This window comes from Ranitomeya imitator, chromosome 4, assembly GCF_032444005.1.
Source record: "Ranitomeya imitator isolate aRanImi1 chromosome 4, aRanImi1.pri, whole genome shotgun sequence".
NCBI classification, from domain to species: domain Eukaryota; kingdom Metazoa; phylum Chordata; class Amphibia; order Anura; family Dendrobatidae; genus Ranitomeya; species Ranitomeya imitator.
In genome coordinates, this window is record NC_091285.1 from 149687601 (window position 1) to 149703210 (window position 15610).

General features: G+C 43.8%; 1 protein-coding gene across 2 annotated transcripts in view; it reads left to right on the top strand.

Moving 5' to 3' along the window:
• The first annotated feature begins 4394 nt into the window (after positions 1-4394).
• GNPDA1 (glucosamine-6-phosphate deaminase 1) overlaps positions 4395-15610 on the top strand; it is a 94524-nt gene continuing 83308 nt past the window's right edge. The window contains exon 1 of one of the 2 annotated variants that reach the window (XM_069764042.1): positions 4395-4524. The gene's annotated coding sequence lies outside the window, so the exon portion shown is untranslated. Of the gene's footprint in view, positions 4563-15610 lie in introns of both variants that reach the window. The other variant, XM_069764043.1, reaches the window with a different exon arrangement.

Genomic DNA, 15610 nt, shown 5'->3' on the forward strand with positions numbered 1-15610 from the left:
ACCGAGCCTAAACAAAAGTGTAAGAGCAGAAGAAAGTGGGTAAGTGGCGCATGGAAGCACAGTAAGGCCACAGCTATATGGAACCACACATCACCGGAGGTGGACGCAGCCACACCCCAACCCTAAAGAGGGTGGGATGCAGCGACAGTCCTGTGCCAGGGATAGGAGGGTCCAGCATGTGGTCCTGTGCCGCCATGCGCACACGCACCTCCCTCTGCGGTGTACTACTAACAAAATACTACTGAATGAATCAAAGCATTGTAATAAACAATTATACTTAAGTGAACAACAATATGCATGAGATGAATGGTACTCAAGTGTGATAAGTGTGAACCTAATACACAACAAAAGATCCCATGAAGTAAACCTCTAACAAATAATGAATAAATATCGATAAGACCTATGAATGATCAGAGATATATTATAAAAATATATTATAAAAATATACTGTATTATAACAATAAGAGAGAAAGTCCCAGATCATCAGCCATGTTGTTCTTCAGATGTAGAATTCAGAGACGCAGCATAAGCATCTTCAGCCGAATCAGGAAATGGTGCCGCACAGATAAGAAGTCCATTATCTCGTATTGTACCAGGGATACATCACAGGTCAGAATATGGAAGGGCCGGAATACAATCGATAATCATGCCACAACTTGTGAATAAATGAGAAAAAAATAAATTAAAAACAATGCAACAATGCAACAACATAAACCCACAAATCCCCTAAAAAGTATCAGACAAGAGAAAGGACCACAGGAAAACAAGACTATAAAAATGCAAATGCAACATGACGCCTGCAGACCAATCCATCTAAGTCTGCATTTCAAATGGCGCTCCTTCCCTTCCGAGCTCTGCCGTGCACCCAAACAGTGGTTCCCCCCCACATGTGGGGTATCAGCGTACTCAGGACAAATTGGACAATAACATTTGTGGTCCAATTTCTCCTGTTACCCTTGGGAAAAAAAAAATTGCGGGCTAAAACATAATTTTGTGGAAAGAAAAAATGATTTTTTAATTTTCACAATGCTACAGTCTAAACTTTAGTGAAACAATTGGGGGTTAAAAGTGCTCACCACACATCTAGATAAGTTCCTTAGGGGGTCTTCTTTCCAAAATGGGGTCACTTGTGGGGGGTTTCCACTGTTAAGGCACGTCAGGGGCTCTCCAAATGCGACATGGCGTCCGATCTCAATTCCAGCCAATTTTGCATTGAAAAGTCAAATGGCACTCCTTCCCTTCCGAGCTCTGCCATGCGCCCAAACAGTGGTTCCCCCCAACATATGGGGTATCAGCGTTCTCAGGACAAGTTGGACAACAACTTTTGGGGTCCAATTTGTCCTGTTACCCTTGGGAAAATAAAAACATAGGGGATAAAATATCATTTTCGTGGAAAAAAAATATTTTTTATTTTCACAGCTCTGCGTTATAAACTGTAGTGAAACACTTGTTGGTTCAAAGCTCTCACAACACATCTAGATGAGTTCCCTGGGGGGTCTAGTTTCCAATATGGGGTCACTTGTGGGGGGTTTCTACTGTTTAAGTACATCAGGGGCTCTGCAAATGCAACATGACGCCTGCAGACCAATCCATCTAAGTCTGCATTTCAAATGGCGCTCCTTCCCTTCGAGCTCTGCCGTGCACCCAAACAGTGGTTCCCCCCCACATGTGGGGTATCAGCGTACTCAGGACAAATTGGACAATAACATTTGTGGTCTAATTTGTCCTGTTACCCTTGGGAAAATAAAAACGTGGGGGCTAAAATATCATTTTCGTGGAAAAATAAATATTTTTTATTTTCACGGCTCTGCGTTATAAACTGTAGTGAAACACTTGTTGGTTCAAAGCTCTCACAACACATCTAGATGAGTTCCCTGGGGGGTCTAGTTTCCAATATGGGGTCACTTGTGGGGGGTTTCTACTGTTTAGGTACATCAGGGGCTCTGCAAATGCAACATGACACCCGCAGTCCATTCCATCTAAGTCTGCATTTCAAACGGTGCTCCTTCCCTTCCGAGCTCTGCCATGCAAACGGTGGTTCCCCCCCACATGTGGGGTATCAGCGTACTCAGGACAAATTGGACAATAACATTTGTGGTCCAATTTCTCCTGTTACCCTTGGGAAAAAAAAAATTGCGGGCTAAAACATAATTTTGTGGAAAGAAAAAATGATTTTTTAATTTTCACAATGCTACATTCTAAACTTTAGTGAAACAATTGGGGGTTAAAAGTGCTCACCACACATCTAGATAAGTTCCTTAGGGGGTCTTCTTTCCAAAATGGGGTCACTTGTGGGGGGTTTCCACTGTTAAGGCACGTCAGGGGCTCTCCAAATGCGACATGGCGTCCGATCTCAATTCCAGCCAATTTTGCATTGAAAAGTCAAATGGCACTCCTTCCCTTCCGAGCTCTGCCATGCGCTCAAACAGTGGTTTATCCCCATATATGAAGTATCGTCGTACTCAGGACAAATTGCACAACAACTTTTGGGGTCCAATTTATCCTGTTATCCTTGGGAAAATAAAAAATTTGGGGCAAAAAGATAATTTTTTGTGAAAATTAATATGAATTTTTTTTTACGGCTCTACATTATAAACTTCTGTGAAGCACTTGGAGGTTCAAAGTGCTCACCACACATCTAGATTAGTTCTTTAGAGGGTCTACTTTCCAAAATGGTGTCACTTGTGGTGGTTTCCACTGTTTAGGCACATCAGGGGCTCTCCAATCGTGACATGGGCTCCGATCTCAAGTCCAGCAAATCTTGCATTGAAAAGTCAAATGGCGCTCCTTCCCTTCCGAGCTCTGCCATGTGCCCAAACAGTGGTTTACCCCCACATATGGGGTATCGGCGTACTCAGGACAAATTGTACAACGACTTTTGTGGTCCAATTTCTCCTGTTACCCTTGGTATAATGAAACAAATTGGACCTGAAGTAAAAATTTTGTGAAAAAAAAGTTAAATGTTTAATTTTTTTAAACATTCAAAAAATTCCTGTGAAGCACCTGAAGGGTTAATAAACTTTTTGAATGTGGTTTTGAGTACCTTGAGGGGTGCAGTTTTTAGAATGGTGTCACTTTTGGGCATTTTCTGTCATATTGACCCCTCAAAGTCACTTCAAGTGTGAGGTGGTCCGTAAAAAAAATGGTTTTGCAAATTTTGTTGCAAAAATGAGAAATCGCTGGTCAACTTTTAACCCTTATAACTCCCTAACAAAAAAAAATTATGTTTCCAAAATTGTGCTGATGTAAAGCAGACATGTGGGAAATGTTGTTTATTAACTATATTATGTGATACAACTCTCTAATTTAAGGGCATAAAAACTAAGAGTTTGAAAATTGCTAAATTTTCATAATTTCCGAGAAATTTTTGTTTTTTTCACAAATAAATGCAAGTCATATCGAAGAAGTTTTACCACTATCATGAAGTACAATATGTCACAAGAAAACAATGTCAGAATCACCGGGATCCGTTGAAGTGTTCCAGAGTTATGACCTCATAAAGTGACAGTGGTCAGAATTGTAAAAATTGGCCCTGTCACTTAGGTGAAAACAGGCTTTGGGGTGAAGGGGTTAAAAAAAAAAAATCAGCACAATATTGGTGTGCATTTTGGGATGGACACTTGTAGGAGAAGCGCAGCGTCTCCGCTACATGTGAACATGGCAGCTCACAGGCTAGAATGTGCCCTGAACAGATTACATGCGGTTGTACACCAGGATGCAGCAACACACGTGCCACTACAAATGGCTGCCAGCAGGGGGAGCTGCCGGCTGAGAGGACAGCAGAGAAAACACTGGGCTCTACACTGCGGGACGCCATAGAGACAGGCTGAGGAGGGCGGCACTAAGCGGACGAAGGAACAATTTAATTTTTAGATATTATTCGTTTTTATCGATATTATTATTTAATTTGTATCTATTTAGCTGGGAAACAGGTTTGCTACGTTTACTAAGCGGAGAAAGTCGCACAGGCTCCAGAGGACAGGCTGCGTGAGGAGGACAGCACACAGGGAGGAGGCGGTAATGAGGAGAAGGGTGGCACTGAGGTGGAGGGACAGGCTGAGGAGGGCGGGACTGGAGTGGGGAGGACAGACTGAAAAGAAGGGAAGTACCGAGGGAAGGACGGACAGACAGGCAGGATGAGGCAGGATGGCGACAGGCTGAGGAGGGCGGCGCTGTGGAGAAGGGCGGAACTGAGGCGGGGGGGGGGGGGAACAGGATGAGGAGGAGGGCGGTGCTGAGGCGGGAGGGCGGCGCTGAGCTGGGGAGGACAGGATGAGGAGGAGGGCGGTGCTGAGGCGGGGGGCGGTGCTGAGGCGGGGGGCGGTGCTGAGGCGGGGGGCGGGGGGGGCAGGATGAGGAGGGCGGTGCTGAGATGGGGAAAACAGGGTGAGGGCGGTGCTGAGGCGGACGGCAGTGACAGCAGGGAGGCAGGAAGGAAGGCGGACAAGCTGAGGAGGAGGCCGGGGAGACCATAGCACAGCCCAGGCCAGCCGAGGCTCACCCACCGTTACACCGCACTCCCCTGTGAGTATGGCTGAGCTGCGGTTGTGTTCCCCGCCTCGGTCAGTTCACACTATATACTGTATGATGTACTTTGCAGTTTCTTCGCATTGCGTTATGTGTGCCTGCACTGCTTAGTGCTTCCCACTCTAGGGACTCTGCATCACACAGGGTCGTTAGTTATCACCTGTCTTGCCTCCTACAAGGCTGCATTCCAGCTTTCGTATTCTTGTCACTTGCTCTTCATTGTATTTACCTGTTGCTTAGTGACAGAAGACCTAGCTAGAGTGGAACTAGTGCATGTTAGAGGGTTAATCCCAGCATGGAAGGTTATGGCCGTCTCGCTGATTGGTGGGGCTCCAATTTCTGGGTTTCTCACTGATCTTGAGGATTGGACTCTGGCTGTTCATTTGTGCCATGGCTCCATTCATTCTCTATGGGACTGCAGGACTCTGGACATAATGCAGTGTAGAACTTTCTCCAGCAGTCCAATACAGAATATGTGTGGCCAATGCTCCATTCTGAGGGGTCACTTCTGAGCAGTGGGGGCCAAGGTCCCGATTGATCAGCAAGTTGTCTATCCTGTGAGTAATTACTTGTGACATCATGAATAACTATTGTCAGGAGCTTACACCTATTGGAGGCAGATGTGGTAGATTACATCCGGGTGTCTGCCTCCAGTAAGGGCGCCGCGTACGCTACTGAAATTCGCTCTGTCTGCTTCATTAGTCTATGGCCCTGTCGGTTCATACAGTTGTGTTAATAAATAAATTTAAAAAAAGCACTCTTCCCGATTTCCTATTCTTTTTGCATGTTTGTCACACACACGTTTCAGATCACCAAACAAGTTTAACCCCTTCATGACCCAGCCTATTTTGACCTTAAAGACCTTGCCGTTTTTTGCAATTCTGACCAGTGTCCCTTTATGAGGTAATAACTCAGGAACGCTTCAATGGATCCTAGCGGTTCTGAGATTGTTTTTTCGTGACATATTGGGCTTCATGTTAGTGGTAAATTTAGGTCAATAAATTATGTGTTTATTTGTGATAAAAACGGAAATTTGGCAAAAATTTTGAAAATTTCGCAATTTTCACATTTTGAATTTTTATTCTGTTAAACCAGAGAGCTATGTGACACAAAATAGTTAATAAATAACATTTCCCACATATATACTTTACATCAGCACAATTTTGGAAACAAAATTTTTTTTTGCTAGGAAGTTATAAGGGTTAAAATTTGACCAGCGATTTCTCATTTTTACAACAAAATTTACAAAACCATTTTTTTTAGGGACCACCTCACATTTGAAGTCAGTTTGAGGGGTCTATATGGCTGAAAATACCCAAAAGTGACACCATTCTAAAAACTGCACCCCTCAAGGTGCACAAAACCACATTCTAGAAGTTAATTAACCCTTCAGGTGCTTTACAGCAACAGAAGCAACATGGAAGGAAAAAATAAACATTTAACTTTTTAGTCACAAAAATGATTTTTCAGCAACAATTTTTTCATTTTCCCAATGGTAAAAGGAGAAACTGAACAACGAAAGTTGTTGTCCAATTTGTCCTGAGTACGCTGATACAGCATATGTGGGGGTAAACCACTGTTTGGGCGCACGGCAGGGCTTGGAAGGCAAGGAGCGCCATTTGATTTTTTGAATGAAAAATTGGCTGCACTCTTTAGCGGACACCATGTCACGTTTGGAGAGACCCTGTGTGCCTAAACATTGGAGCTCCCCCACAAGTGACCCCATTTTGGAAACTAGACCCCCCAAGGAACTTATCTACATCCATAGTGAGCCCTTTAAACCCCCAGGTGCTTCACAAATTGATCCGTAAAAATGAAAAAGTACTTTTTTTTTTCACAATTTTTCCTCAATTTTTTCATTTTCACATGGACAACAGGATAAAATGGATCCTAAAATTTGTTGGGCAATTTCTCCTGAATACACCGATACCTCACATGTGGGGGTAAACCACTGTTTGGGCACATGGTAAGGCTCGGAAGGGAAGGAGCGCCATTTGACTTTTTGAATGAAAAATTATCTCCATCGTTAGCGGACACCATGTCGCGTTTGGAGAGCCCCTGTGTGCCTAAACATTGGAGCTCCCCCACAAGTGACCCCATTTTGGAAACTAGACCCCCCAAGGAACTTATCTAGATGCATACTGAGCACTTTAAACCCCCAGGTGCTTCACAGAAGTTTATAATGCAGAGCCATGAAAATCAAAAATAATTTTTCTTTTCTCAAAAATGATTTTTTAGCCTGGAATTTCCTATTTTGCCAATGGTAATAGGAGAAATTGGACCACAAATGTTGTTGTCCAGTTTGTCCTGAGTACGCAGATACCCCATATGTGGGGGTAAACCACTGTTTGGGCGCACGGGAGGGCTCAGAAGGGAAGGCACGCCATTTGGCTTTTTAAATGGAAAATTAGCTCCAATCATTAGCGGACACCATGTCGCGTTTGGAGAGCCCCTGTGTGCCTAAACATTGGAGCTCCCCCACAAGTGACCCCATTTTGGAAACTAGACCCCCAAAGGAACTAATCTAGATGTGTGGTGAGGACTTTGAACCCTCAAGTGCTTCACAGAAGTTTATAACGCAGAGCCATGAAAATAAAAAAAAAAATTGTTTTCTCAAAAATGATTTTTTAGCCCGCAATTTTTTATTTTCCCAAGGGTAACAGGACAAATTTGACCCCAAAAGTTGTTGTCCAGTTTCTCCTGAGTACGGTGATACCCCATATGTGGGGGTAAACCACTGTTTAGGCAAATGCTGGGGCTCGGAAGTGAAGTAGTGACGTTTTGAAATGCAGACTTTGATGGAATGCTCTGCGGGCGTCACGTTGCGTTTGCAGAGCCCCTGATGTGGCTAAACAGTAGAAACCCCCCACAAGTGACCCCATTTTGGAAACTAGACCCCGAAAGGAACTTATCTAGATGTGAGGTGAGCACTTTGAACCCACAAGTGCTTCACAGAAGTTTATAACGCAGAGCCGTGAAAATAATAAATACGTTTTCTTTCCTCAAAAATATTTTAGCCCAGAATTTTTTATTTTCCCAAGGGTTACAGGAGATATTGGACCACAAAAGTTGTTGTCCAGTTTCTCCTGAGTACGCTGATACCCCATGTGTGGGGGTAAACCACTGTTTGGGCACACGTCGGGGCTCAGAAGGGAAGTAGTGACTTTTGAAATGCAGACTTTGATGGAATGGTCTGCGGGCGTCACGTTGCGTTTGCAGAGCCCCTGGTGTGCCTAAACAGTAGAAACCCCCCACAAGTGATCCCATTTTGGAAACTAGACCCCCAAAGGAACTTATCTAGATATGTGGTGAGCACTTTCAACCCCCAAGTGCTTTACAGAAGTTTATAACGCAGAGCCGTGAAAATAATAAATACGTTTTCTTTCCTCAAAAATAATTTTTTAGCCCAGAATTTTTTATTTTCCCAAGGGTTACAGGAGAAACTGGACCCCATTAATTGTTGCGCAGTTTGTCCTGAGTATGCTGGTACCCCATATGTGGGGGTAAACCACTGTTTGGGCGCACGTCGGGGCTTGGAAGTGAGGGAGCACCATTTGACCTTTTGAATACAAGATTGGCTGGAATCAATGGTGGTGCCATGTTGCGTTTGGAGACCCCCTGATGTGCCTAAACAGTGGAAACCCCTCAATTCTAACTCCAACACACCCCTAACCCTTATGCCAACTGTAGCCGTAACCCTAATCACAACCCTAACCCCAAGACACCCCTAACCACAACCCTAACCCCAACACACCCCTAACCCTAACCACAACCCTAATTCCAACCCTAACCCTAAGGCTATGTGCCAACGTTGCGGATTCGTATGAGATTTTTCAGCACCATTTTTGAAAAATCCGCGGGTAAAAGGCACTGCGTTTTACCTGCGGATTTACCGCGGATTGCCAGTGTTTTTTGTGCGGATTTCACCTGCGGATTCCTATTGAGGAACAGGTGTAAAACGCTGCGGAATCCGCACAAAGAATTGACATGCTGCGGAAAATACAACGCAGCGTTTCCGCGTGGTATTTTCCGCACCATGGGCACAGCGGGTTTGGTTTTCTATATGTTTACATGGTACTGTAAACCTGATGGAACACTGCTGCGGATCCGCAGCCAAATCCGCACCGTGTGCACATAGCCTAATTCTAAAGGTATGTGCACACGCTGCGGAAAACGCTGCGGATCCGCAGCAGTTTCCCATGAGTTTACAGTTCAATGTAAACCTATGGGAAACAAAAATCGCTGTACACATGCTGCAGAAAAACTGCACGGAAACGCAGCGGTTTACATTCCGCAGCATGTCACTTTCTGCGGATTCCGCAGCGGTTTTACAACTGCTCCAATAGAAAACCGCAGTTGTAAAACCGCAGTGAAATGCGCAGAAAAACCGCGGTAAATCTGCGATAAATCCACAGCGGTTTAGCACTGCGGATTTATCAAATCCTCTGCGGAAAAATCCGCAGAGGACCAGAATACGTGTGCACATACCGAACCCTAACCCTACCCCTAACCCTACCCCTAACCCTAACCCTACCCCTAACCCTACCCCTAACCCTAACCCTACCCCTAACCCTACCCCTAACCCTACCCCTAGTTCTTACCCCAACATTAGTGGAACAAAAAAAAAAAAATTCCTTATTTTTTTTTATTGTCCCTACCTATGGGGGTGACAAAGGGGGGGGGGGGGGTGATTTACTTTTTTTTTTATTTTGATCACTGAGATAGGTTATATCTCAGTGATCAAAACTCACTCTGGAACTAATCTGCCGGCCAGATTCGGCGGGCGCACTGCACATGCGCCTGCCATTTTGGAAGATGGCGGCGCCCAGCAAAGAAGACGGATGGACACCGGGAGGCCGGGTAAGTATAAGGGGGGGGGCGTCGGAGCACGGGGGGGTGGATTGGAACATGGGGGGGTGGATTGGAGCACGGGGTGAGGGATTGGAGCACGGGGTGGGGGATCGCTGTGCGGGGGGGGTGGATCGGAGCACGGGGGGGATCGCTGTGCGGGGGGGGATCGGAGTGCGGGGTGGTTTGATTGGAGCACGGGGGGTGTGATTGGAGCACGGGGGGAGCGGACAGGAGGACGGGGGAGCGGAGCACAGGACGGAGGGGAGCGGACTACAGATCGGGGGGCTGGGGGGGGCGATCGGTGGGGTGGAGTGGGGGCACATTAGTGTTTCCAGCCATGGCCGATAATATTGCAGCATCGGCCATGGCTGGATTCACCAGTTTTTTAGGTGAAATATTACAAATCGCTCTGATTGGCAGTTTCACTTTCAACAGCCAATCAGAGCGATCGTAGCCACGGGGGGGTGAAGCCACCCCCCCTGGGCTAAACTACCACTCCCCCTGTCCCTGCAGGCCGGGTGAAATGGGAGTTAACCCTTTCACCCGATCTGCAGGGACACGATCTTTCTGTGACACAGCATATGCGTCACAGGTCGGATTGGCACAGTCTTTCATGACGCATACGCTGTCACAGGTCGGGAAGGGGTTAATGATGGTATCTGTTGACTCTTCCAATGAAAAGCGATAAAATTCTTCACCACAAGACATATATGGATTATATTTAATTTTAAGTTATGGTCGAGCTGATCAAGTCCAATAGACAACAGAGCATTTTGAGGTTGTAAGGTGAAGGGAGCCTTGGTAAGTTTACTGATGATCTCTCTAGAGAGTTTTTTCCAGAGAGGGTTTATCATTGGGCAACTCCAGAATATGTGCATCATGTCTCCTTTTTGACCGCATCCTCTCCAACATTGGGAGGAGTTTGTTGTTCCCATGTGTGCCAGCCTGCTTGGGGTGTAGTACCACCGCGAGATCACCTTAAAATGGGTTTCGTGGAGAGACATGGAAAGAGTTGATTGATTGGAAGTGGTGAAAGCTTCCTCCCAATCCTCAATTTTGAATGTTTCCTTTAAATCTTGTTCCCACCTAATCATTGGTGGGCTTTTGGATAGGTCAAAGTCTGAGTTGAAAATATTATAAATAAATTTATGGCTCCAAAATATACGGTGACCAATGTTATTAAGTAGTTTAATTGAAGATTCTGATAGTTTTGGTTTGTCTCCCAAGAAAGACCCTATGTTCTTTTTAAGAATCATATATTCCAAAAAGGAAGATATATGAATGCCGAATTTGCTTTTTAAGGTCTGAAAATTTACAAATGTTTGGTTCGAGTAAATATCACCTATTTTTTTGATTTTTGAGTCTACCCATAGTTTAGGGAGAGTTTGATTGATGATAGAATAAGCCAAGGAGATGGGAATGTCTTTTAAGATATCAGAATGTTTTATGCCATTTTTCTGGTAAGATAGTTTCTTCCAGGCTTTTGCTACCGCGTGGAAAAGGGGGTATGATACAGAGTCTGGAAGGTTGTTGAAAAGAGCTTTGTGGATAATTGACTTTGGATGGCAGTTATTGTTTATAGCCATCTCTAAATCCAACCATACCGGAGGATCTGTATTTTGAAGCCAGTGAATACTTTGCTTTATCAGAAGAGTGTGGTAATGTGCTTTGAGGTTTGGGACATTAATCCCCCCATTAGTTTTTCTTTTATATAGAGTTTGAGTGGCTGTTCTTGGTTTTTTTGCGTTCCAGATGAAGGCCTTAATCCGTGTTTGTAGATGAGTAAAGCTGATGTCCGGGAGTGGAAGGGGAATACATCTAAAGGTACCGTCACACTAAGCGACGCTGCAGCGATACCGACAACGATCCGGATCGCTGCAGCGTCGCTGGAGAGCTGTCACACAGACCGCTCTCCAGCGACCAACGATGCCGGTAACCAGGGTAAACATCGGGTAACTAAGCGCAGGGCCGCGCTTAGTAACCCGATGTTTACCCTGGTTACCATCCTAAAAGTAAAAAAAACAAACAGTACATACTTACCTACCGCTGTCTGTCCCCGGCGCTCAGCTTCTCTGCACTCCTCCTGTACTGTCTGTGTGAGCACAGCAGCCGGAAAGCAGAGCGGTGACATCACCGCTCTGCTTTCCGGCTGACCGACGCTCACAGCCAGTGCAGGAGGAGAGCAGAGCACAGCGCCGGGGACAGACAGCGGTAGGTAAGTATGTACTGTTTGTTTTTTTACTTTTAGGATGGTAACCAGGGTAAACATCGGGTTACTAAGCGCGGCCCTGCGCTTAGTTACCCGATGTTTACCCTGGTTACCAGTGAAGACATCGCTGGATCGGTGTCACACACGCCAATCCAGCGATGTCCACGGGAGATCCAGCGACGAAATAAAGTTCTGGACTTTCCTCAGCAACCAACGATCTCCCAGCAGGGGCCTGATCGTTGGTCGCTGTCACACAGAACAATTTCATTAACGATATCGTTGCTACGTCACAAAATGCAACGATATCGTTAACAATATCGTTATGTGTGAAGGTACCTTAAGAACATAGAGGAGTTTTGGTAAGATGAAAAGTCCCATTGTAAGGGTCCTACCCCACCATGATAGTGTTGTCTCTATGAGCGATGTTTTCTTTGTTTATAATCTCGCTTAAGAGATTGAAATTTGACTTTATTGTCCCTTTCATGGTTTTGTTTATCAAAATGCCTAGGTATATAAACTCTTTGTCACACCAGTTCAACATAGTTGAATTTTTTTATGGTTTGAATTTGGTCTTTGTCTAGTCCTAAGGGTAGGATATTAGATTTGACTTCATTCATTTTAAAGTTGGAAAGAGCAGAAAATCTTTCAATGTTAAGTAACACCTCAGGGATAGAGGTTTCTGGGTTTGACAGGGTTAATATTAAATCGTCTGCGAAAAGTGTAATTTTATGATGTCTGGTATAGGTGGAGATGCCCGTGATTTTGTTGTTAGATCTTATTAGCTCGGCTAAGGGTTCTATAGCTATATTAAATAAAATGGGTGAGAGGGGGCAACCCTGTCTGGTACCATTATTGATACAGAAGGGATCTGAAATTTGACAGTTGCAGCAGATACTGGCTTTAGGTTTCGAATAAAGTGCCATGATATATGATATCATGGGTTCATCAAACCCGAATTTAGCCAAGCTCTCTCTCAGGAAGTCCCAGTCAACCCTGTCAAAGGCCTTCTCGGCGTCAAGAGACAGTAAGGCTAGGGGTGTTTTGTTTTTCCTAGCCCAACTCATGATGTCTATAATTCTTCTGGTTGCATCTGCTGGTTGCCTACCTTTCACGAACCCCATCTGATCATTGGGTATCAGTCTTGGAAGTATAAGGCTATGTTCACACTTTGCAGATTCCACTGTGGATTTTTCCGCAGCAGAATTCCAAAATCCGCAGTGAAAACCGCAGCGCGTTTTCACTGCGGATTTATCGCGGTTTTTACTGCGTTTTCTTCTGCGGATTTTCAACTGCAGTTTTCTATTGGAGCAGCTGAAAATCCGCAGAAAAGAAGTGACATGCTGCGGAATGTAATCCGCAGCGTTTCCGCGCGGATTTTTCTGCAGCATGTGCACAGCGTTTTTTGTTTCCCATAGGTTTACATTGAAATGTAAACTCATGGGAAACTGCTGCGGATCCGCAGCGGTCAAATCCGCTGCGGATCCGCAGCAAAATCCGCAAAGTGTGAATATAGCCTTAGGCTAATCCTGTCTGCTAAGATTTTTGAATAAATCTTCAAGTCCACGTTAATCAAGGAAATGGGTCTAAAATTTTCTATAGCTTCGGGATCATCTTTAGATTTTGGAATAACTGAGACCGTAGCCATTAGCATTTCCTGTGGAAAAGATCCCCCTTGGAAAATATAATTAAAGACCTCGGCCAAGTGTGGAGAAAGAGCACCTGGAAAGGCTTTGTAGTAAGCGTTTGTGAACCCATCAGGGCCAGGGGATTTATGATTTATGCTGATTTCCTTGATTACACTTTCTATCTCGCTCGGGGTAATTGGGGCCTTAAGGGAGGTGAGTTCATCTGAAGTTAGAGTAGGAAGATTAATTTCTCAATGGGGTCATTATTTTTGGGATTAATATTATATAATTTTGAGTAAAATTTTGCAAACTCGTTTGCTACTTCTTTTGGGTGTGAAATTTTGCCCGTCCCGTCCAATTTATTAATCCTGTTAATTCTATTATTAATTCTTTTCTTTTAAATTTTGTTGGCCATAAATTTAGTAGGTCTGTTATGGGAAGTGTAATACTTGTAGTTTGATATTTTCACAATAGCATCGTAAGCTGAGAATAGAATCTCTCTGAGTTCCGTTCTCAACTTAGATAATTCAGTCTGCAAGTTTTGGGGGTGTGTGGTAAATTTAAGTAATTTGTTTTCCAATTCTCGAATTTTGTTTGATAAGTTTTGAATTTGTTTCCTGGACTCTTTTTTCTCTTTTGCAGCTAAGCCCATAATCACTCCTCTAATTACTGCTTTATGGGCACACCAGTTATTGCAAGGGTTTGTCATTTCAGGTTTGTTGTCCTCAAAAAAGTTAGTTATGGCTTTTTTTTATTATTGTTTTGCTTTCTGGATTGTGTAGGATTTTTGAACTGCATCTCCAGAGTTTAGTATTTAGAAGAGGGGGGCCTATTATAATTTTACCGGTGACAGGGGCATGATCAGAGATTGTTCTATCTCCGATTGAAACCTCTTTAGTTCTAGTTAAGGAATATATGTCGGTAAGATTTAAGTCAATTCGCAAAGCTGTCTGGTGGACATCTGAGAAGTGGGTGTACTCTCTGGAATTTGAATTTAGGCACCTGAAGGTATCAAATACCTCATTCTTATCCATCCAATCATTAAGGCAGTCCGCGATAGGTCTATTTTTTGAAGAGGAATCTAATTTGTTCACCCATCAGAAACAAATACCCTCTCCTAATTTCCTCGATTAATCTCATGACCTTATTTAAAAAAGGTATTTGGCCAGTGTTTGGTGCGTATATGTTGGCAATAGTACATTCCTGGTCATTAATTTTACATGTCAGAATATGATAACGGCCTTTATTATCCTTGTGTTCTTCTATTATTTCGATTGGGATGGAACTATCTATTATTGTGAGAACCCCTGCTCTTTTCTTTGTATTGCATGCCTCAAAAATATGGGGGAATTTGTGATGGGTGAAGTATGGATGGTTACCTTCGAGGAATTTGGACTCCTGAATGCATATAATGTTAGCTTTGGACTTGATCAGCTCTTTCCAGAGGGCGTGTCTTTTCCTAGGGTTGTTCAGACCCCTGACGTTGTATGTCACTACGTTCAGCTCCATAGTCTTTTCCGTGAAAAAGAACTGAAAAACAACTAAAAATAAACAGTGGTACAGTAGCTTAGAATAGTAGGTTTATATAAACAGTAACAATTGTCTTGATGTTATGAATATAACGATTTTACTTGTAACCTGCAAAGCAAAAATAGTTAACAATATATGATAGAATAAAACAGATGCGCAGGTAGACCCGAAGAGGTACTACCGCCACTCAGCAAGGAGCTCCTGTAAAAGGAAAGAACAGAGACAACATCCAAATAGTTGAACATCAAAGCCAACACAACCCCAATTATAACGATGCAAATAGCATTTTCAATCTTTGGCTTTGGTGAAGGAATCTTTAATTGAGTGAATAAAGTCCATTCCATCTCCTGGGGAATGGATTGGGATGATCCGACCTCTAAAGTTCACCAATAATTTTAGTGGGAAGCCCCATTTGTAGGGTATCCTTTCCTCTCTGAGGATTGAAGTAACCCTATTGAATTCCTTTCGGCCCTCTAATGTATCTTTAGACAAATCCGGGAAAACTTAAGTCCTTGTACGGTTCAGGGAAGAATTTATTTATTCTCAGATAATTAAGAATTTTCTCCTTAGTGTGATAAAAGTGAATTCTTAAAATGGTGTCTCTTGGGATGTCCGGAGCTATTCTAGGAGGTCGAGGGAATCTGTGTGCCCTATCGATGATGAGGTCAGAAGGAGTCAAGTCCGGAATTGCAGATTTGAAAATGCCTTGGATATGATTAGAAAGATCATCCTGTGTTATTGTCTCCGGGAGCCCCCTGATCTTGATATTGTTCCGGCGTCCCCTATCTTCAATGTCTGCCATTTTTAATCTTAGTTTATGAACTTCTGCTGATATATATTCTAAGTCAACTGAAGATTCAGCACCTCC